Source organism: Diadema antillarum, unplaced genomic scaffold, assembly GCF_040938485.1.
Source record: "Diadema antillarum isolate AM-2024a unplaced genomic scaffold, OU_Dant_1.0 seq00000947_RagTag, whole genome shotgun sequence".
NCBI lineage: Eukaryota > Metazoa > Echinodermata > Echinoidea > Diadematoida > Diadematidae > Diadema > Diadema antillarum.
Window position 1 is genome coordinate 322,797 of NW_027271796.1, and position 22,047 is coordinate 344,843.

The window sequence follows — 22,047 nt, forward strand, 5'->3', positions numbered from 1 at the left end:
CTTCTTGGCAGATATCTATTTCCATATACTGGAAATCCATTTTGAATGGTTGTCACAAGAGATCTGAATTCAGTGGAAGGTTGTACGTTCTTTTTATGGGTCTCACTATACACAATCGCCTGGTACTTTTGTAGGTGCCAGCTCATACGCAAATTTTCGCAAAGGATTTGCAAACTGTTGCTAATATTCGCAAAACTGTCGCTAACATTTGCAAAATTGTCGCTAACATTTGCTAACAGTCGCTAACATTTGCTAACAGTCGCTAATAGTCGCCACCTGTGTTTCGCAAACATTAGCTGAAGTGTTGCTAATTGTCACTAAACATCGCTAAAAGTCGCTAACTGTCGCTAATGGCAGAAGCAAACCTTGATTTTTCGCAAACATTCATCAGAAAAGTTGGCGAATCTCAAATTCGCTACGTTCGCAAACATTGGCCGCTCAGTGAGATACCAGCTTTAGGAAGGTGTAGTGTACAGCTTATTGTGTGTACAAAGGTTTGTAGGAGCGTACTGGAAACATTTTAGAGACCTAGAGGTAAGGAGGGAATGATTCATTATAGCTCACAGTCATTGTGCAATTACACCCCACAGCTTGTTGGAAATGCAAATGTTCCTGATGGTGGAGTAGAGACTATTCCCGGGAGAAAAGACAAACCTACAAAGGCAGCAAATGAAGGTCCAGGGCAATTTGATTACATTATTCACCTGTACACTTATAGGAATGCAACAGTTTGATTAACACACATGCTGAGATCAATGCTTAAATGCCTAGGTCAGTTTACATTGGGCAGGTATTTCATGTATTGACTTGCAAACTGTTATTTTTGTACAACATCGATTTAGAGAGAAGAAATCATGTTTTCACATTTATTGTACATCAGTGCAGTATTGAAAATAATGATGATAACAGTAATGATAGAAGATAACACATATAGCGCTTAATACTGGCATTTCTAAGGGCATTGATATAGAAAAAAATATTAGATTACAGCATATGATATGTATGTACACTATTGGTGCCAATAGTGTACATGACAACAACAAAAATACTGATGTAGTAATGATGTCCTTCATCATTGCAATAGCTAATTCATCAATAAGGACTGTGTTTTACCATAATGTTTCTGTTCAATTGAGTTGGATTCAATTCAGTTCTTTATACATAAGGCACTTAAAGCCAACAAGAAGTTCCAGAGTGAAACCATGATTCAAAGTATCTTAATATAACTACTAGTCAGTATGATGCTTAGAGAGCATTATAACTCATGTCTGATCATTAGAACGTCAACTTAGATGAGAACTGCAGTGATGACTGTTGCAAAATAACGGCTGGTTTTCTAATGGAAGAATTTCATACAGACAGATAATGTACAAATTTTAGTGGAGTAATCACAAACAACACAAAGCAAGGATTTTGTGATCCCTTGGTAACAATGTACTGAAGTAATGAAGGTTTGATTGACAAAGTAGCATCAGCAATCAAAATCATACTTTAACTTATGACAAGAAGAAATTTTGATTATAAATCACAAGAATTACTGTACACTGAGTCTTCGGGTCTATGACAGGATTATAATTCATGAAGTCTTTTGAATTGATTAAAAGTCTTACTCACTGAATCAAATTTGGCAGATTCCAGGGTTTTGAACTGTCAAAATATACTGATGTTGAATTGAAGGGCAATGAATGGCAGTTTATAATCTTTTTTTGTTTTCCAGTATTAAACTAGTCAGAAATTGCATTATTTCTTTTTTCTTGGCAAGGGATGAAAAAAGATTGGGATATGGAGGGCTAGATATCAATTCTCAGGGTCATTTGTAAAATCAGTAGACTTTATTCAAATATACAGTACACAATGGTACATTATGATAGGCCATACTCTTGGCAGATAACAGTGATTTTGTAAAGAGCCATACACTAGGCTACCCAGTTGAATGCATGCTGCAATGAAATTATTGCTGAAGTGTTTCTCCCATAAAAGTCACTCTGGTCATTTCATTATGTATTTTGACATTTGATCAGTGAAACTCTACCTTTAATATCTACAGTTCTATTTTGCTCCATTGCATCATGAAATAGTGCAATATGCCATATTTTGATGCTGGCATCCAAAGACTATCACAAGCTATCAATGTTATTTAATAGCAAAATTTAAAATCAGCATTCCAATTCTTAGGTCTGTAGAATGGAATATAGAATGATAACAAAGGATTTCAAAATGAAATGAGATAAGGATCAATATAAGTGTCATGAAATCAATGTGAACCAGTGGGTTAGATATAATTTCCTTTTTTTTTTTTTTGGTTAAGTATTCCAAGCAGTTCATAATTTTCTTCAGATGACCTCGTGAAAATCAAGCAAAATTGGATTCTTTCCTGCCATCCAATAATGTTCATATTATGGTATCTTAAACTGCCCATTTAAGGATATTAAACATGAATCATATTTCATGAAATGGCAATTAGAGTTTCTGCCAGCCTTAAATGTTACAATTCCCGATCTCACAGAAAATATTTGTGCAACATAAAGTGAGGAAAATACCATTCTTGTTTCTATTTCTAAAACCTACTGAAACTCGCCAAGCATGCCTGATACTTGTGACATCATTGAATGGAATTAGCAAGCAAAAGTAGACTGCAAAGCAAACATTGCCAAAATATCAGGAAATGATAGAAAAAGACAGCTACCCTCTCAGCAATTACACTTAGACAATTACTTCTTCAAAGATGATTTCTTGGGAATCAATAATGTACACTTGTTACTATATATATGTATTTGGCCTGTGGAGATTAGCAATGGCATAGTAAGGAGAAGAGGATAAATGCCCCCCCCCCCCCCCCCCCCCCTTAATTTGAGAGGAGTTTGGAGACAAGCCTTTTCTCTTATTCTGGACCAGTTCAGATGTAGTCTGATAAGAAATAATAAATGTTTATAAGCACGCAATGAAAATTTGATTCAAAATTGATCAGATAAAAGTTAAGCAAGTCATGAGATTATGAAGTTTTGCTCATTTTCACAAAACAGTTCTTTAACAGTCCATATAAATTGTAATTGATTGAAAAATTGCCCTTCACTGATATTGATAAGCTGTGTTTTAGTAATAGTCATAATCAAAAAATCATGGGCATATTCTGCACATACGCGGGTTGGTATTGTGTGTTGGTCAATATGAGTATATACATGCAAAAGAGTGAGTTAGATGATGTCATCTCACATCTTGCCATATGGTTTGCACACAAAATTTTTAGTTGTTTTCTTCCAATGCAATTATGCCCCAGACTAAAATCCTCATACTGTATATCTGATGTATCAATTACTTTGAAGCAATTCAGCCATACACTTGTATCTAACAGCAGAAATTTTGAATTTTTGTCATTTTTTTGTTTGTTGTACAATGTACATGATCTAGCAGTGAAAAATTGTGAGGTGATGACATCATCACCTCATTCATTTGCATATTCATATCAACTGTTCAAGAACTGTTTTGCAAAAATTTTTTATATCTTGCTATTTCATAACTTCTGTACATTTTATCTGACTTTGATCAAGTTTGTCATTGTTGTGCTTATAAAATTTTGCTCTTTCTTAAGACTTACCTTTAACTGGTTCAGATTTTCCCTTTAACCCTAGAAGTTGCTGTGCTTTATTCACCATATTCACCAGACATATTATGTTATGAAACTGATTGTCATTATAGAGATTACCAAATCCCCATGACTCCTATTGTGTCACCAGGGCCTTCCTGTTAGACTGGGGCACATTGCTTCTCCAGGATGGCCTTGTTAACTTTAGGTTGGAATCGATTTTGGAATGCTGATTTAGAAGCTTGCAAGTTTTCATAAGTGTTTGATCACATGAAAGGTTAAGCAAGGATCCCGCTTAAGTGGTGGCTGGTTTTAGCCCATGCAAATCACCCAGCATAACCCAATAATACATGAGCATTTTTACTGAACCATGCGCAGATATTTTACTTTTTAGTATCCATGAGTGACAATGACACAAAAATGACACAGAGGTCTCGTACACATAGTATGTGGGTGATGCATCAGTGAAACAAACCTTTATAATCCACTATGTTTGTTCCCAAAATAATCCTCTCCAGAGTTAACAACACAAGTCAGGATGCCTACATGTACTACCCTGCTGATGCCTAGAAATGATATTACCCTTTTAACTTACGTGTTACACCATTCAAGAGAACAACATGTGCAACATGAAATTTAGGGACGGACACATTCTCCTTTTTAATTTTCTATTTGTGATCATCCCTCTTTCTCTGTCTGTCACACACACAGACACACACACATATATAAACATACACAAACACATCCATACACAGAAGCACAGCAGAACAGTGTGCACTGCATGTGGGGAAGGTGACTCTCCATGCGCAAATGTACCTGCACTGAAGTGTATGTATGAGTAGAAGCAGATGGCACTCAAAAAGACCGTCAGCACCATTCCACCCTTCTGTGTAGTTGACTCCCACAACCTACAGTGTACGTCCTACTGACCCACAGCAAATGTTTAGACCTTGCAATCAACACTGTCTGGTAATGGTTAGAAAATAACTTCTGGTAAGGGAATGAAATCCCTGCAATAGTTTTTGTGGATTTACTAATAGTCAGCAGTTATACTTAAGTACAATAGACATTAACAAGAGACAATGGACATGTTTTTAGCCAAAATATGTTCCGATGAAGTGGTAGAAATAACATGTTAAAAGTTTGTTACATTGAATTTTATTGCGCTTGATTGGTTCTCCCACTATTAGTTCCCAATTATCATGTGAGCACTGTAATTGCATACATCTTTAGAGACAATGAAATGATAGGGCACATGACACTAATTTGGACATACACTTTGTATGTCATTCAGGTGTGGTTATCCATAAAAAGATTGATTATGTACTGAAATCTTCCAAATCGCTACAGGACACTAACAAGAATCTCCTGGAGGTTGGTGACCTGCTAAATCAATACAGAGATGCTAACAGCAGGCAAACAGATGCAATAGAAAGGGTAAAACTCTTTTTACAAATACAAATTTAGTTGCCTTACTGGAAAAACTGTATAAAGACTATAGTTGTTGAAAAGTTAATTCCTACAGGATCTGTGTCAGAAAATGTCAGGTTCATGCATTACCCTTTATGCAATATTGTAATCAAATTTGTATAGTTACTTTAAATCAAGTCATGCATTGTATGTATTGGCATTGCTATATTTGTACATCAGTTAGTATGATATTTCATAAACATTTGCTAATGTTCTGAAAATATTGAATTGAATGCATATTTTACTTTGTGAATGTTTCAAGAAGAGCTTATTCTGTAGATTAATGTAGAGCATTAATTACAAAATGTAGAAATAGATTATAAAGATATGAAGGTGCTTAGCAAACTGTACATTTTGGTTTGCAGATAACAGTATCTTATTGATGTATGGATGCAGTATTCTTTCATTCTTTGACATATATAGCTTCGAGAAAACCTTAGTAGTGCCAATCAGCAACGTGACCGCAATCACACTGAGAGGCTGTCAAGGTATGAGTCAGACACAATGTCAGCAAGTGAGCTACGGAGTGGAAGAGAACCCCGACGCAGGAGGACTGCATCTGAAATATATACTGTGAGAAACTGTTTTTTCTCCATTTCACAACATACTGTATATTGAATATTTGCATAGTATTATATGTTGATTTTTGTATCATTTTTTGATTGTGCATTTTGGTGTGGCTTGCTATCACACATGTACATTTTGCCAACAGGAAATTACTTACTATCATGACTCTCATGAAATCTTGCAAAAAATTACACTTCAGTATTATCCCCCACAACAAATTGTGCTATAAATTCACTTATTAAATAATTGCTATTACATGAGTGTGTGTGTTGTTGTTTTTATTAAATACGCATAACATGAAGATGACCATAGATCAACCTCAAATACTGAGTCATATGAAGTGAATACTGTATCAATTTTCTGATTCAAATGAAAAGTGCCGTCTGAATTGTCTTATTTTGTGTGTTTTTCTCACAGAGAAGACTGCGACCATCAGTTAGATTCAGCCGTGATGTTGATGAGGTGAGGCTGGCTCATTTGTTACCATGGCAATGCATTAAGATTTCATGGCATAATTTCCCTTTCTACATACAGTACATATAAAATGTATAATACATTGTATTTCATATTTCTGTCTCAACAAGGTTGAATAGCAATCAATATCATTTGATTTCTGTGTCTATTTCTACTTCTTTACAAGAACCCCTGTTTCTATTTCTTTGCAAGTTTTTGTTTAGCTCACCTGAGCCAAAGGCTCAAGTGAGCTATTACTATCATTCATCGTGTGGTGCACATCATGCTTTTTACACATCCAGCTTCTTCTTGAAGAGCCCATGACAGATTTTCACTAAACTTGGCAGTAGCATCCCAGGGGTAATGGGATCTCAACTTGTTCAAACGAGCACCATGCCTCTTCCCTTTGGGCTTCCCAATGCCTGGAAATTAAGGAATCTTTAAAAGATTTTCTTCTCTGTGAATAAGTACATTGATGGTTGTAGTTTCATGTTTGTTCATGGCAGATACTGGGTACCCACTTGAGGCCTTGTCGGGGGAGGGGGACCAGTTTGAGGCGCAATTTTCTCATTTTCATTTTATTGAAAAGACATGGTCAAATTTTCACCAAACTTGGCAAGTTCAATGTATTGTTTTGCTAGGGTGATAGCTTATATTTTTACAAATGGCACCATGCCCCACCTAGGCACCCAGGAGTCCTAGAATCCAAAATAGAGAATCTTTCAAAATCTTCTTCTATTAAACCAGAAATTAATATGGAGCCGAAATGCTATGAGTATTTGAGTACAGCTTAAGCTGCATTTATCTTCTTTAAAACAAGAAATGCTCTGCTTAAAGATGCATGCAGTGAGTGTACTTTCAAGCTTGTGTATGCCAGATTCAGGGGTGGCCACCCTCGGGCCAAATTGTGGACCAGTTTTCACATTTTGATTTTATTTTTTTAGAAATGCATGATCATTTTTTTTTCAAAACTTGGCAAGTATTATAGCCAGTGTGATAGAGTATACAAGTGTACGCCATGTCCCCAAAGTTTGATATGTTCTTCAGAGGTAATAGCTGCAAGGGTGCCTGCAAGACTCCTGAAGAAGGTGTGGGACACCAAAAATTTTAGTCAAATAAACATACAAGTTAATGCTATGAGTTTAGAATGGTACGTTAATGACTGTAGTTTCAAGTTTCATGTTCAAGATATGTTGGGGCCAACACATTTCCTAAATCTTCTTGAAAACACATACTGTAAAAGTGGTTTCTTTCGCGTACAGCTACTTTCGCAGTTTCCATCGGTGTCGACTTTTTCGTGTGTGTTTGAATTCACGGTCGGCAAAATTTGTGAATTCACAGTTGGCAAAACTGTTTTTATTTTGCACATGAAAACCAAAACTTTCATCCAATTATTCTTTTATCTATTAAATAGAAATTAGAATTAGATGTAGGCTTACCTGAAATCCCGTCTCTCGAGTACTTTATAACATGCTTGTAGTTGTACCTACATTGTGCGGTATCGCTGTGTGTGTTAATCATCAATACACTCAATGCGCAGAATCTTGCACATGAAAACCAAAACTTTCATCCAATTATTCTTTTATCTATTGAATAGAAATTAAAATTAGATGTAGGCTTACCTGAAATCCCGTCTCTCGAGTACTTTATAACATGCTTGTAGTTGTACCTACATTGTGCGGTATCGCTGTGTGTGTTAATCATCAATACACTCAATGCGCAGAATCTTCGTGTGTGCATGTGCGCAATAGCGTTGTAACAAGCGGCGAGTTCAAAACATTTCGCGTGATGTTCAATTTGCGGTTCAACCTCAAAGCACGAAAATAAAACCGCCGCAAAAGAAACTACTTTTACAGTTGTCAAATTTGTCACCAAACCCATGGCATTATCACTAGGGTGACAATTTAATGCAAGGACCCCAGAACCCCCTATTTCAAAAAAAAAAAGAGAGACCAAACAATAACAACAACAAACAAAAACAAGACAAAAACAAAATATTGTATAAAACTGGAAAACTCTGAGTAAATACATTAATGAGTGCACTTTCAAGGTTATAGTAGATCCAGGTGTTAGGCTGGGATCAAATGGGGGGTAGGGGAGGGCAATTCGTACATGTAAGTCTTTTTGTTTTTAATGGCATAGTCAAATTTTCTTAATACAGTGTACTTGGCAGGTATTTTTACCAGTGTGATGGAATATGCAGATGGACACCATGCCCTTGTAGAAGCCCTCAAAGCTGCTCACCCCGCCCCCCAAGTTTTCACTGTTCTCAGGTTGTAGTTTGCAAGAATGCGTGGAAGATGAACTTGCGATATCCAGGCGAGCACGAGACCCGCAGGTCTCTTGTTAAATCATATACCTACAATGTATGTGTATACACTACATATGTGCTTGCGTGTGTGCAAGTTCAGTTTCACATGAATGCTCTCACAAGTTGTTTATTTTGTTTTGTTTTGTTTTGCTTTGTTTTGTTTTTATGTACCCTGATGATTGTGACAGATCCATGATATCCACCGGGACCTGCGGGATCTGAGCAGAGACCAGACCAAGCTTGCAGCAGAGCTCCAACAGGAGCGTAGACAGAGGACCCAGCTGGACACAGACAACCACAGGATCCTCCTAGATCTCTCTGACTCCATGAAACGCAGCCAACGAGAAGAAAGCAGGGTAATAGAGATAAAGAGATAGATACATCGGATAGATAAAAAGATAGATAGATAGATAGAGAAGTAAATAAAAAGATTGAAATACATCGCCCATCAACCTGATGAAGTCATATACACTAAAGTTTAGAAAAATGTCAAATAAGTAGATAAGTGAATAAGTGAATATAAACATACATTTTTTTTGCTCTAAAGCATGTTGCTTTAGAGTTTTAAATTGACCCATTGTATCTGAATGCCTTATGTCCTGTGTATTTTTGTACATTCTTTTCCACAACACTATTTATCTGGCAGAAGATTTTCATACTATTTTGTTGTTGGTTTTTTATGCCTCCGCCACGAAGTGGTGCCGGAGGCATTATGTTTTCGGGTTGTCCGTCCGTCAGTCCGTCCTTCCGTCCGTCCGTCTGTCTGTCCGTCCGTCTTCCGTCCGTCCGTCCTTCCGTCCGTCCGTCCTTCCGTCCGTCCGTAATGAATTTTGTGGACAGGGTAACTATCAAAACCTTTTGAGGTAGACTAATTAAACTTGGCATGTATGTGTATTAGGGGGTGAAGTTGTGCCTATCAACTTTTGGGTGCACATGCTCAAGGTCAAAGGTCAAAAGGTCAAGGTCAAATGCTTAAAATTGCACTATTTCCCCCATATCTATGCAATGCCTGAAGATATTTTCTTGAAACTTAGTGTATACATGTATTACCCAATTAAGATTCTTTGGTGAAAGTTTGGGGTCATAAGGTCAAAAGGTCAAAGGTCAAAAGGTCAAGTAAAATGTTAAAATTTCACTTTTTTCTCTGTATCTTGGAAATTGTTCAAAGTATCTTTATGGAACAAAGTATACATGCATGTACTGACTGTCAGTAGTTAGCTAGGGAATTTGGGGTTTATGGGTCAAAGGTCAGGGGTTTATGGGTCAAAGGTCAGGGGTCAAAGGTCAAGGGCAATATTTTGAAATTTTACTATTTTCCTTATATTTATGCAATGCCAGCAGGATTATTTTTTTTTAACTTAATGTATGCATGTATATTACCCACTAGAGATTCTCTGGGATTTTTTTTTTTTTTTTGCCAAGAAGGTCAAAGGTCAAAGGTCAAAGATCAAGTGAAAGTGCTGAACTTACTACTTTTTCCATATCTCGGAAGCGGCTCAAGTAATCTTTAAACTTAGTACATATTTATGTATGTTCTGCCTGACAGTGATTCTCTTGTGAATCAAAGGCCAGATGAAAATGATAACAATTTACTGTTCAATACAGAAATTGCACTTTTTCTCCATACCTTGAAAATTACTCAAGTGCGTAAACTTATGAAAGGGTCAAAGTCGAAGTTAAAGTACATGCTCTCCTATTCATCCAATTAAACATAGGTCAAGGAAGGTAAACATTTGATGCATTTGTGACAAACATGTCATTTTGATATTTTGCCAGTTTTGTGAAAATGTAATCACACATTGTCCACATGTACTATAGACCTGTTAGGAGAATCGTGCATTATGGCGGAGGCATACCAGTCGCCATAGCGACATTTCTAGTTGGTAATTAAGTGGGACGAATTATACTTGAGTGGAAGTCCACGTTTTGGAGAATTCTAAAGTGCCAAAATCAGGTATCAATATTCATCAGCTTTATCAGACTTTCATGGTGACTGGTCATGCAATGTGACAACAAAGCTCATTGACCACCATCCACTGATGAATACTTCAAATCTTGATACCTGAAAGCATACCAGAAGAAAGGAAAATCTAGTGTCTAAGGCTATGGTCACAACCAAAAAATCAGCGTACTCTGTGGCCAGCCGGCAAGTTTTTAGCCAATTTCACCGAGGCACCACCATTTTTTAGGGCATCACCCGGATGCTGCAGTTTTACTGCAGTTAAAATTCCATCTATGCCTGCCCACTCGCTGGCCAAAATATAATTTGTGCCTTGGTGGTGACTGCCTCATTACCAACCTAATCGAGTGGTCGCTGTTGAGCGATTTGGGCAAGAAAATTAAGTTGCTAGATAAACGACTGCCAAGCAGTCGCCACTTGGTCGCTGCTGGCAGATCAGTTGGTCACTGGTTGGTTGGAGTTCAAAACAGACCGGTGTCTGGGCGGCGCCTGCTTGATTTCTAGCAATGTCTGCCTGACCATGTATGAAGCACTGCTTAGTGCATACCACAAGAAAAAACAGCTACGTTTCTACTGAAATTGGTGTTAAACTTTTGATCTCAATACAAGATATTTACCTCCGGAGGAAAATACAGAGGTAAATATCTTGCATTGAGATTAAGTTTAACACCAGTTTCAGTTGAATTTCCAATACAGATGAGCTTCTACTTTAATAAGCTACGTTTCTAAATGAAGTTGTCGGGTAGACCCTGGTTTTATGCCTCCGCCACGAAGTGCTGCCTGAGGCATTATGTTTTCGGGTTGTCCGTCTGTCTGTCCGTCCGTCAGTCCGTAATCAATTTTGTGGACAGCGTATCTAAAAAAACGTTTGAGGTATCCTAATAACACTTGGCATGTATATATGTATGAGTAGGCGAAGTTGTGCTTATCAACTTTTGGGCACACATGCTCAAGGTCAAAGGTCAAAATGTCAAGGTCAAATGCACAAAATTTCTTTATTTCCCCCATAACTATGCAGTGCTTGAAGGTATGTTCTTGAAACATGTACAGTCAAACCTGCCTTAGCGGTCACCTGTCTATAGCGACCACCTGTCTACAGCGGCCACTGAAAAATCCCCCTGAGAGAAAAGCCCTGTTGAAGACCCTGTGTATAGCGGCCACCTGTCTAACGCAGCCAGCGGCCACAAATTTTGTTTCCCGCGGTAGATTTTAACCTGTCTATAGCGGCCAAAAACCCAATGGAGCCGTAGCCGAGCCAATAATTGAGCGTGCTTTTCTGCTTTGTAGCCGTGTGGGCAACGTTCAGTGATGGCACCGCTGCATTCATCCCTCATTCGGTCATAATAATGCACTGCTTTCTTCATAACAATACACATACTACTGTGCAACAATTTCAGATACACCGGCATGGTTAAATGCATGAAACACACGGTGTGTGCATACGAACACACATACATATATGCATGTAAGGATACAAGTACATATGTAAGCAATGCACACAAAAAGGATTACCTGTCTATAGCAGCCACCTGTCTATAACGGCCACTTTTCCCGTCTCCCTTGGGTGGCCGCTATAGACAGGTTTGACTGTACTACCAAATAAAGATTCTCCAGAGAGATTTGTGTCGTGAGGTCAAAGGTCAAGTGAAAATGTTAACATTTCACTTTTTTTCTTCATATCTCACAAATGGTTCAAGGTATCTTCATGGAAGTTACTAAATATGCATGCACTGACTGGCAGTGATTATGTAGGGAATGTAGGGGGTCATGGGTCAAAGGTCATGGGGTCAAATGTCAAGGTCAACTCAAAATTTCTTATATTCCTCTTATCTGTGCAATGCCTGCAGGATTTTTCTTGAAACTTAGTGTATGCAAGTATTACCTAATAGAGATTCTTTTAGAAGTACCTTGCCATAAGGTCAATGGTCAAAAGGTCAAAGGTCAAGTGAAAGTGCTAAGTTTTCCTTCTTCCTTAAACTTATGAAAGGGTAAAAAGTCAAATAAGAATCTTCAAATCCCCATATACCTGCACTCTTAGACGATATAGCCATTCTTCCAATTACACCTTGTTCAAGGAAAGTGAACATTCAACACATTTGTGACAAACTTGTCATTTTGATATTTTGCCGATAGGTATTATGTGAAACTGTCATTACACATTGTCAAGACATTTTACTATAGACCTATTAGGAGAACCATGCATTATGGCGGAGGCATACCAGTCCCCATAGCGACATTTCTAGTTTCCCTGTGGTTTTCATTGAATAAAAATGACAAAAGCCCCAAAGAATACCAAGTGACTAGAGGGGGAAGGGGAGCCAGAACAAAAATACAATGACAACAAGCTTAAACACTCCTTCAACCAAGCAAAGAGCTGGGCTTGTGGGTCTCACTGTTGTAGTCATTGAGATAGAATCAATGTCATTGTAGACCTTGTTGACCTGTCAAATGTAGAGCAATAGCATTGATATTAATGACCAAGGGGCAGTCATACCCAGGTTGCTCATGAGAAATTTCAGGCAGAGACCGGCAAGTTGCCGCTGGTATGTGTATGGGACACTGCCGATCACCAGCTGGTCGCCGAGCAATATGTCTTAAAAATTGGCCAATGGCCAGATGGAAATCGTCCGGTTGTCTGTGGGTCACTGCCTGAATGACGCATGGAGAAGATCCCCCAATTTTGCCAGATTTTGACGTAAAATCAACCGGCAGGAAGTCAACAGGGCATCGCTTAGGCATTGCTGGCACTTTACAGCCTGCTCAACTTCTCCAGAATCATTTAGCGATGCCTAAACTCCAGCAGCACCCAGTTTTATGACTGTATGATTGAGTTTATGAAAAGGATATTAGTTTATTGTTTCAACTATGGCCAAAAACAATGTTTCAATGCAGAAATTGATTTGAATTTGGTTCACCTTGGTGCGGCATACTTTAGGAGGTATGCCAAGTTCCATGTTGATCATCAAGGTTTCGTGGCTAGTAACTGATCAGTGGGAATCAGTGCGAATGCTGGGGGATGATTGTTCCAACTCTTGTGGGATTCATTTAAGAGTACATTATATACATGTATCTATTGTTGTGTGAAAATTATTTGCTTCAGAACGGTCTCATATTCAAGTAACGTGCAGCTTTATGCCCTGTCACTGACCAGGCATGCTAACCTGGAAACATTAAACTGCACATTACTTGAATATGAGACCATTCTGAAGCAAATAATTTTCACACAACAATAGATATATAATGTACTCTTGAATGAATCCCATAAGGATTGGAACAATCATCTCCCAGCATTTCCACTGATTGAAGTGATTCCCACTGATCAGTTACTAGCCATCCCCTTTAACCATGGAGCTACTTCGTTTGTAGCTCCATGACTTAACCCACTTTAATACAGACAGACAGACCACCAGCAACAAAGTTTTTTGATACGTGCACTAACCAATGGAAGCTTGAATATACTGAAAGTACTGTTTATTTTTGCAGTGTGAACCTATGACCTGATTGCGGGGTTAATTTACACGTGCGAGAGATAGATAACTCAATTCATGCTGACTGACACTTTGTCTCCCAGCTCACCCAACTCCCCTTCCCATTTCCCATGTAAACGGCATCTATCATGTTTTGAGTACCTACTCTTATCTTCTATACATCTTGTCTAGCCGTCGGACCGTGTGGAAAGGAGACTGAGGGACATTCAGGAGGAGCTACGTGCCCAGCGGGAGTCCTCCAGCAGGAAGTATGAGAGGCGTGACAGAGACCAGATCAGAGCAGAAATACGAGAGGTGATCACTATAGAGGAGCATCACTATAGGAGATTCCAGTCAGATGCATGACCAAATAGGCACTTTGTACTAGGAAAATCCTTTTTTATGATGAGCCAATTTGATTGGAGAATTTAAAGGAACTATATATAATACAAATGCATGTTGACTTAGTATTCATTCATGATACTCTCAACATCACTTATATAGCCAAATGATTATCGATGTGTGCCGTATATTTTCTGATAATTGTATCCCCCGAACAGAGTTCGGAGGATACTATGGATTTGGCCTTGTTGCGCCGCCGTTGCGTCTGCCGCAGAGATTTTCTCGTGAGCGCTCTACTGGGTGCAGTTCTTCTTAGGTCATCTTCAAATTTGGCATGAAGGTGTATTATGGTAAAACGAAGACGCCTATTGTTTTTGGTGATGGTGCCCTCGCTTGTTCCGTCTTTGTACATGAAAAGGTAAATCTAACAGGGTCTGCTTGTGTGTGCGACGCTGGCCTTGTTTCTTGACCGATTTTTTTCAAATTTGGTATGTAAATGTGTCATAGTATACAAATGATGCACAGGATAGAGTGCGTTAGTGTAGGCGTATAGTGCACTCGAGGGTATTTACAATTGTGAAACATGCACGAGGCGAAGCCGAGTGCATGTTGCACTACATTGTAAATACCCGAGAGTGAGCTACGCCTCCACTAATGCCACGAAATAATCCTGTGCATCATTTGTTTTATAAAATGGGTCGAAAATTTGAAAACTAACAGCATTTGTCAGCGTTTTTCATGTACCTTTGTGGGTCAAGACGTCCGAGGATGTTCGTCCCAAACATTTACGCACGTCGCACTCGGAAATCCCGCACATGTAAGTAATGTACGTATAAGCGTATACGTACGCCACATGATTGTTGTGCACAAGAAAGGCCGGCTGGCAGCCCGAACGAGAAGTTGTTTACAGGATTGACAGCGTGTATGGTAGCGCGCGACGCACTTGTAACAACTGATTAAGTGCGCACTGCTAGTGTAAACATTGTGACGTCAGTGACTTTACGCTTTTTTACAAGGCCGTGCATGATAATAAAAATTAATGCATGCACACGTGACTCATTTCAGCGCTTCCAGTTGGCTACATTCTTGAACCCATTTTATAATCAAGTCTATACACCTATACCTATTGATAATGCTGCCCTCACTGTTCCACCTTTTACAGGGTCAAAGGTCACCCTGATCATGTCAAAATTTGCAAAAGTGCTTATTTATGCAATAACTTGATTGTTACTCGACGGATTTTATTGTATCCCCCGAACAGAGTTCGGAGGATACTATGGATTTGGCCTTGTCGCGCCATGTCCGCGGCTGCCGCCACTGCTGCTGCCTCAGAGATTTCCTTGTGAGCGCTCTACCAGCTGTGTTTCTTCTCTGATCATCTTCAAATTGGGCATGAAGGTGTATTATGGTTAGACGAAGATGCCTATTGTTTTTGGTGATGGCGCCCTCGCTTGTTCCGTCTTTATACATGAAAAGGTAAATTCAATAGGGTCTGCTTGTGAGCGCTCTACTGGCTGCAGTTCTTCTCCGATCATCTTCAAATTTGGCATGAAGGTGTATTATGGTTAGACGAAGACGCCTATTGTTTTTGGTGATGGCGCCCTCACTTGTTCCGTCTATACATGAAAAGGTAAATTCACTTGGGTCTGCTTGTGAGCACTCTACTGGCTGCAGTTCTTCGATCATCTTCAAATTTGGCATGAAGGTGTATTATGATAAGACAAAGACGCTTATTGTTTTTGGTGATGGCGCCCTCGCTTGTTCCATCTTTATACATGAAAAGGTAAATTCAATAGGGTCTGCTTGTGAGCACTCTACTGGCTGCAGTTTTCCTTCGATCATCTTCAAATTAGGCATGAAGGTGTATTATGGTAAGACGAAGACGCCTATTGTTTTTGGTGATGGCGCCCTCGCTTGTTCCGTCTGTATACATGAAAAGGTAAATTCAGTAGGGTCTGCTTGTGAGCACTCTGCTGGCTGCAGTTCTTCGATCATCTTCAAATTTGGCATGAAGGTGTATTATGATAAGACAAAGACGCTTATTGTTTTTGGTGATTGCGCCCTCGCTTGTTCCATCTTTATACATGAAAAGGTAAATTCAATAGGGTCTGCTTGTGAGCACTCTACTGGCTGCAGTTTTCCTTCGATCATCTTCAAATTAGGCATGAAGGTGTATTATGGTAAGACGAAGATGCCTATTGTTTTTGGTGATGGCGCCCTCGCTTGTTCCGTCTTTATACATGAAAAGGTAAATTCAGTAGGGTCTGCTTGTGAGCACTCTACTGGCTGCAGTTCTTCTTCGATCATCTTCAAATTTGGCATGAAGGTGTATTATGATAAGACAAAGACGCTTATTGTTTTTGGTGATGGCGCCCTCGCTTGTTCCATCTTTATACATGAAAAGGTAAATTCAATAGGGTCTGCTTGTGAGCACTCTACTGGCTGCAGTTTTCCTTCGATCATCTTCAAGTTAGGCATGAAGGTGTATTATGGTAAGACAAAGACGCCTATTGTTTTTGGTGATGGCGCCCTCGCTTGTTCCGTCTTTATACATGAAAAGGTAAATTTTCAAGGGTCTGCTACTGTGTGTGACGCTGGTCTTGTTTCTTGACCAATGTTTTTCAAATTTGGTATGTAAATATATCAAAGTCAGATCTATACATCTATACCTATTGATAATGCTGCCCTCACTGTTCCACCTTTTACAGCGTCAAAGGTCACCTTGATCATGTCCAAATTTGTAAAAGTGCTTATCTATGCAATAACTTGATTGTTTATTACTCAACAGATTTTATTCAGACTTGCTAGGGAAGAGTATGGGTGATCATTCTACATGAAGGACCCAACAGTTTGTGGTGACGGCGCCCTCAGTTTTCCGAATTTGGATGCCAATGCACATTTCTTGTGTGTGCTCTATCAGCCACTTTTCTTATAAGATTTTCTTCAAATTTGGCAAAAAGGTGCATTATAGTGAAATGAAGATGCCCATATTGTTTTTGGTGGTGGCGCCCTCGCTTGTTCCGTCTTTATACATGAAAAGGTAAGTTTTACAGGGTCTGCTCGTGTGTGCGACGCTGCCTTGTTTCTTGACCGATTTTTTTCAAATTTGGTATGTAAATGTATCATAGTCAAATCTATACACCTACACCTATTTGGATTTTATTGGGATGCCATGTCACATTTCTTGTGTGCGCTCTATCAGCCACATTTCTTATCAGATTTTCTTCAAATTTGGCAAAAAGGTGCATTATAGGGAAATGAATATGCCTATTGTTTTTTGGTGGTGGCGCCCTCGCTTGTTCTGTCTTTATACTTGAAGCGGTAAATATTTCAGGGTCTGCTTGTGTGTATACGATCCTGGCTGTGTTTCTTGACTGATTTTTTTTTTCCAAATTTGGTATGTAAGCATATTATAGTCAAATCTAGACACCTTTACATATTGATACTGCTGCCCCCACTGTTCCACCTTTTACAGGATCAACGGTCACCCTGATCAGGAAAAAATTTGCAAAAATGCTTATTTACAGTTAATCACAGATATCACATACTATGTAGGAAGCGGGTCCGGCAGCCTCCTAGACCACATATACACCAGAGACTGTGTTGTACTACAATCAGGGGTACTACACACCTACTACAGTGATCACTACCCAGTGTATTTGAAGAAATGGGGTATGGGGGGGAGGGGGGGGAGCGGATTCGGTGGGTACATGTGCTCGATTGGGTTCCCCCGGCCGAGTGCTCTAGTTTCTCTGTTATTTTTCTTTAGATTACTAAGATATGCTCACAAAAAGAAAAAAAAAAAACCCTGACAAACCAAGATTCTGTCTGTGGCATCATCTGTCAGTCATTGCTAATAAGTACTAATATGCTTTACAAAAGACATTTGAATGCACTGTTCCCTAGACTGAGCACAACTTGCATGTTTCCATGTTGCTATCATGATTTACAAACGACATTGCAGAGAAACATGCCAACTTCATTTAATTTTCACTTTTCTTCACTCCAGTCCTTTCTCACACCTCATTTGGGAAGATTTCTGTATATGTATATCACTCCGCCCTTTCCTTTTACATTTCGAGGTACAGCTATTCTTACAAGAGTGTCATGTAAACTTTTTGTATCAGTGATTTGTCTATTTAGGTGCTGTTTTTTCAAGGAAGTTTTGCTCTTTCTCTGTGTGCAATTTGTAGTAGCATTTTTGTCTCCCAACCATAGAATTTTGGTACTTTCTTTTATTTCTTTGCTGAGGTGTTTAGCTTGAGTGGTAATGATAATGAATAACACTTACCTACTGTAAAGTACGCGAAAGAAACCACTTTTACAGTAGCGCTTACTGCTGACGTTTCTAAGCGCGTGGTGATGATGATAGCAGTTTTGAATTTTCAGCAAAGGTCCAAATGATTTGATTTGCGATAGCAATGATGATTACTGACGCTGATGTTAAAGACAGCCTGGTAAGCAGTTGATTTCTTCTTTTGATTTCCCTTCTAACCTGTCACTGTCTTTTTCCTCCCCATGAATGATGAACAAAAAGACCCATTCACTGACACAGACAAGAACCATGTGCTGACTACCAATATATTTACATCTCTTGAAGTTTAATAATGATGAATTAGGGGGAAAAATAATGACATGAATATAGTGAACACAAATTTGATTTAAAAAAAGAGAGAAAACAAAGATACTACTAGGTATTGCACACTTGTTTGCACAAGTAAATCACATAATTCATGTAGTTGTGGCTAACAAAATAAGAGCCAGTCAGCACCACTAAGAATATCTGCATCTTGCTGTGGTAGATGCTATGACTGCCAGATATGTTGCCTTTATGGCATCTGTGATGAAGTGTAGCTCAAGAATTCTGGATGTTTTTTACCACCATCTCCATGTCACAGTTGCTGACCTTCATCGTATGACTCAAATGTGATAGAAAATAGAATTTTATTCTAATATTGGTCCCTTGGATTCTTTAAGTAATCTGTAATAATTGTCAGTATTGTGCATGCAGCTGAAGTGAAAAGTGAAATATATATGTGGAATATGTCTCTGGCACACACTTAAACCCCTTTTTTTTTCTTCTACATGTTTTGTGGCCATGGCAGACTGTTCTGAATGCAAGTCACGAGGAGGATCGTCAGCTCAGGTCCAGGTTCCTGGAAGTAGAGACGCAGCGGCAGAAACTGGCATCTGATCTGGAGAGGACCAGGGCAAAGTTGGATCGATCCGAGGGAAGTACGGCAGCTTTGCAGCAGCAGGTATGCAAACGTTAGAACCAATTCCAGCATCAGAAAGTAAAGCTGCACCATACCCTCTACATTGCCATACATGCTGCGTCTCTTTCTATTCCTAATATACAGTCAACTCTGCATAAGTGGATTGCACATACTATGTCAAAAAGTCAGTTAAGTCTATGAAAATAATAAATCCCAATTCGTATCCATAGCCTTACATGTGCTTTTCCTCTGTAAAAAGTCGATTTTTGTTTGCTAACTTAGTCAATGGAAATCCACTTTGGAGTCTCCAGAAGGTGCTTGAGCCCGATGTGCAGTCTTGGCGAAAGCTTCCCTGCAGGACCTAATGACTAAGACTGTCCCTGATGGCTGTCACCTCAGGCCAATAGAGAGGAACCCTACATGCATTGTGTGCAGTACTGTGCCATGTTCGTTGAGAATGCATGGAGGTGCGACTGATTCGGAGGCCGGGCTTTATTGAGAAAAAAATTTCAGAGAACCGCATCTATTAACCCTAAAAAGACTGGGCTATTTTGGTAGCTCGAAAGACTGGGGGGGGCCTAAAGGGCCCCCCCCCCCTTAAGATCTCGGCCGTGGATCGCGCGATCGCCGCGGAAATTTGCACAATGGTAGTGTGCGATGTAATCTACAAGATCGTATATTTAAATTTTCCAAAATAGTCTTCTTTTATTTTATTTTGATTAACTATGCTAATTTATGCGAGAAATCAGACCTTTTTGATCTAAATCAGTAAATAAAGCTCCAAAAGTGCTCATTTTTGGTCTGGATATTCTTTGTGGCATTCTTAGCAAATGTACTTGAAAAAAAATTTGGTATCAAAATTAATTTCTTATTCATTTTATTGTTTTATGAATTTCTTATGTATTTCTCTGTTTTTTCGACCTTTTGTTTTTGTTGTTTTTTTCAGCAAAATTTGTGGCAGACCCTTTTTGAAGCATAATACTACTAAAACAGATTGATTTTAGCCATTGAGAGTAAAAATAAGCATATTTATATGAACCATGTGATAAAACTTAATTTGTATTGACTTTGTACACAAAATCACATTTTTGAGCCATTTTCGGTCTCATGTGCATGTACAAAAAGTTATGTAACTTCAGAATCGTACCCCCGGGCGTCACAAATTTGGTGTCAAAATGTGCGGGAAACTCGAAAGAAAAAAGTCATAGAGCATCGCGGCGAGAGCATTGCGTATTGCTGAGTAATCGCGCGAAATGTCGAGGGGGGGGCCTTTTAGGCCCCCCCCCCCCCAGTCTTTTTAGGGTTAAGGCAATAGAGATTTTCCACCAACTACTAGCAAACCACTGAGCCATGAATGAGGACACGGTCTGGTGCCTGGTGTGTGCACTTACATGTAAACCTCAATGCTTTTTATCTCTGTCAAATTTGGTATGTTTACACAGAAAATTTCACACCTAGATATCCCCATTGTGGGCTATTAATTGCAATCCTGAGTGAGAAATTTTGAACAAGATTCAACAAAACTGTGAATCCTCGAATGACTTGCTTTTACCAGAAATGCTGGCCAGATTTCAATGATATGACACAAGTGGCCTAAGCTCTCTGCCAGCCAAAGGCTAGTGCGCACCTTGCTTCCTACACAGTTTGTGCAATGTAAACTGTAGCTCGACCCTAAACTATTATTTTAAGGAGAATGGTAGACAATGTTCTTGATCTGAGTTTCTAAGTGGAACCAAAGTTGAGGAGGCAGGAAGAAGGAGACGATATTGACTCATGATCCTCGAATCCATACAGTAATGACGGATATTTAGATGATTTCAAACTGAAGCAGAAGGTAAACAGCCGAAATTCGACTTGCTCATGCTGTTGCTGCGGCTGAAGTGCCGTCTGCATAGTTACATGAACAGGGCTGGGCTGAGACAGCTGGATGATGGCAATATAATGCCGCAGTAGGCTTGCAAAAGTACAATATTCATGTTTTGTATATATTCTCAGCTATTACTAGAGGTACCAGTATTATTAGCTGCTTTCAGGATTCTCGAAGTTCCAGTTTAAGTAATCAGCAATAAATGTTGTAAACGCAGTACCAGCATGAAGAGGAACAGTTTTTCATCGCAGCTAGGGAACTCTTTGCTCCTGCCTCAATAGACATGATTTCAAATTGGATTGTGGTCATGATAAAGATAGTTAAACCCGCCATGCTGTCACCAGGGGCAACGCAGCGTGCCCTGACACACAGGCTTTGTTCGCTTGTCTTTGGGGCTGTTCAATGGAATGCCCACGGAAGAGACATAGGAGGCTGCATATTGGCAAACCACTAAAGGCAGTGTCACGCCTTTCCGGGGAAGCCTTGCGTTCGACTTGCGAAGAACAATTTTTACTACCCGGAGGTCCCCGCAGATCACCCGCACAGGACAGTACCTAGCACGTATCTCACCCGTAGTCGCCCGGAGTTGCGCACGCAAATCTTTTTACCCGCAAGCATGTTTATGCCCTGTCACACCTTTCCGGGCAAGCTACGCAGGCTTGTTGCGTGTAGGGATTTTCCAGCATACCGGACAATTTCTGAGGGCGGACAAGGATTTGGGCACTCGTAACAGAAAACGGATCGGTTTCAAAGCTCTCACGCAGGTCACATGGAATGTACGCAAGTAGAAGGTAAGTAGCACGCGTCTAGT

General features: G+C 39.4%; 1 pseudogene; it reads left to right on the forward strand.

The window, feature by feature from the left end:
- The window catches only part of LOC139741726 (uncharacterized), a 64,578-nt pseudogene that overhangs the window by 9,680 nt on the left and 32,851 nt on the right, over positions 1-22,047 (forward strand).